The sequence below is a fragment of the Thamnophis elegans genome, chromosome Z (genome assembly GCF_009769535.1).
Source record: "Thamnophis elegans isolate rThaEle1 chromosome Z, rThaEle1.pri, whole genome shotgun sequence".
Taxonomy (NCBI): Eukaryota; Metazoa; Chordata; class Lepidosauria; order Squamata; family Colubridae; genus Thamnophis; species Thamnophis elegans.
In genome coordinates, this window is record NC_045558.1 from 122,532,536 (window position 1) to 122,535,803 (window position 3,268).

Sequence of the window (3,268 nt, forward strand, 5' to 3'; positions counted from 1 at the left end):
TCTTTAAAGCAGCTGCATCTTTTCCCAGATTATGGATAAGTCTAGAGTCCATTGTTTTCACTTTGTCTGCCCAAGTTAAGAAGGAAGGTGAGCTGCAAACTTAAGATACACAGGGAGGACACCTGAGCTGGATATATGGTTCTAAAGCTCCTGTTTGAAGAACTATTACAATATTCCTAACCACCATTTTCCCTTGGAACCAGGCTGTCTTTCAGCTGTGCTGAGGAGCTGATCCTTAAAGAAGTCGACGCTGATGGATGGCAGAGACGGGCAGCTTTACGACTGCTCAAGTTTGTTAACCAGACTATATGGACCCTGGAGTACGGCAAAATCTTGAGTTTCTACCATCTTAAGGTGAATCTTCTGAACTAACTGTGCACTAGGCCAGGTTAAGCCTCCACCTCATCCTCATGAAGATACATTGAAACTCCCCATATGCATGTAGTCTTTGACCAATGACCACAATTGGGGCCAGAATTTCCATGGCTAAGTATGCCTGGTTATATGATTTTTTTTGCCTGTTTTTGGCCTGCAAATCACTGCAGTTGTTAAGTGGATCACATGGTGGTTAAGTTAACCTGGCTTCCTCCACTGATTTAGCTAGTTGGAAGCCTGCTGGGAAGGTCTCAAATGGCAAATGTGACACCCTGATGCTGCAACCAACATACATACATGCTGGTTTCCAGTCCCTAAATTTTGAGCGTGACTGTAGAAATACTGTGATAGTTGTATGTTTGAGGACTAGACATGTCAGTACTTTTTTCAGTGGAGCTATAACACTAGTCACTAAATGAAGGTTGGGTCAAGGACTACTGGCACTTGTATCAATGTACAATTACAAACTCACTTTTACCCCACAAGGGAGCATGTTAAATTGGTAGCAATAAAAACACCTCCCTTCTGCAGTCTCCTTTCCCTCTGCTGCCATGGTGCATACATTATAGAGAGCTTTGCATAATTTAGTCCAGCATCAATTGCTGTCTTCTTCTTTCATAAAATCTCAGCTGCCTCTCACCCCACTCTGCAATATAACCACCGCCCAAATTCCTCCCTTCTTACCTCTTCTTGACGTAAACCTAGGAATGTGATGATTGACCCAACCCAAGGAAGTCATGAGGTCTGAACCTCCAAAGTCAGCCTAAAATCTAAGAATGGTTCTGTTGCCTTTCCTCTCCTGCAGACCCTTTTGCTGTGGAGCTGTGAGATCCATCCCTGCAAAGAGGCCTGGGAGACTTTGCTGTCCTCTCTAAAGACCCTCCTGGGACTGCTGAAACACACCCTGGCCCAGAAACGCCTCCCTCACTACTTCCTGAAGCCTCTCAAACTCTTCAACAAAAGCTACAATACCAACAATGCAGTGGTGGGTTTCAAATTTGTTTAAAACCTATTCTGTGGGTGTGGCCTATTTTGTGGGCATGGCTTGGCACTCATGAGCCAAGCCATGCCCACAAAATAGGCCACACCCACAGAATAGGTTCTAAACAAATTTGAAAGGTATGGCCAACTTGACATCACTCATGCACTCTGTCACATGACCACCACGCCCAGCCCATGTGGCAAAAATTTTTGGGACTCCTAGGAAGGGCGGGAGAGGGGAAAATCTCCCAAAAATAGACCACTGGAGGATTAAGGGCCGAAATTAGGGAGATCTGAGAGAGGAATCCAATAGAAAGCTATCACATGCTGGTGAAAGAACTTTGGCAGAACAGAGGAGGCAAGGCAGAGGGGAATCCAGGAGAAAACTCCTGAGCTTACCGCTGCTGTCTGGTGGATTATGCCGCTGGACCTCTCCATGCTTCTCCGTTCATCACCTCCACTCCCAGGTATGGGATTTAACACAGAATTGGGCTAGGATAGTGCGGATGGGCAGGGGGAAGCAAGCAATGGAACGGCTTCCGGATGGGCAGGGGTGAGCGAGGAGCGACAGGGCTGGAGAGCTGTTCCGGAAGTTACTTCCAGGTCCACTGGTCAAATCTCCTCTCACCAGATCAGTAAATCTCACCATCCGGTTCTCCCGATTCGGTGTGAACTGGCAGAAACCCACTACTGCAGCAATGACATCTACCAGCCCTTGTCCTTGGAGACCCTTGCCCATGAGATTTCAGCCATGCTGGCAGATGCCATAGCCTATCTTATCCGGGGTCACAAATTCCCAGGCTACTCAGTCAACCAGGACTATGAAGACAAAACCGCAGCTCTCCGGGAGTTTAAAGTAAGACATCAGGAAGAACTGGGAGAGCTGAAAAGAATAGAAGATGAACATATGTATGAAGAAGTGGAAACTACTGAAGAATAAACCCTGCTGAACTTTCTAAAACTGCTCTATAATGCCATAAAATCTAGCTTTGTTCCCACACCCGTGATTAATTATTTTGAGGGTTTGGAGGGAATATTTGATTTAGTTTGTGTTATTTTTAGATCATTGTAGTCTAGTGATTTTTACTTTTCATCTCTTTTTGTGATTTTTTTGGAAGGATAAGGTTGTATGCTGCCCAATGTCCAGTGGAGTTGGTCAGCTCTAATGATTTGAAATAATAAATAACTTTTTCTTCATCTCAAGAAATGGTTTTCTACCATAAAGTACCGGTAATTGTAACCTTCATGATCACAGAAGAAAGAGGCTGAAACTGTAGGAAATCTTTTGCCAAGGGAGGTTATATCCTGAACAGCTCTTTATAGCTTGGCTGTGCTGTTCCCAGTCCACTGCTGATTCTGGAAGCTAGCCAGAATTATAAGGTAGAAAGAGCAGAGTAAGGTCGCCAAAATACCCAACTGATAGCCAAATGTGTAATAGCCAATTTTTTAAAAATAAGAATTGTGGAATTTCCAAACACACCTTTCAATGAGAGACAGCTTGGTCTATTGGTTAAGGCACCAGGCTAGATTTCTAATCCTACCTTAGGCATAAAAGCCCGGTGGGTGACTTTGGACCAATCATCAGGAGTCTGTGAGTTCAAGTCTCACGTTAGGCATGAAGACTGGCTAGGTGACTTTGGGTCAATCACTGTCTCTCAGTCCAATGTAAAAATAAGGATAGAAACGGGGTGGGGAGCCCTTTGAAGCCCTCCTAAAACCTACACTTTGCTGCCAAATTCTGGCAGTTCATTCTAGTTGTTTGGAGAATTTTCAGTGCAATTTTTTTAAAGATATAAACTGAAATAGTTAAACCTGCAAAAGTTCCCACTGCTATTCCCATTCTCAAAAACCCTACAGACCAACAAATGAGGACCCTTGTTGAAATACTTGTGAAAATAAAAAGGAAAGTATA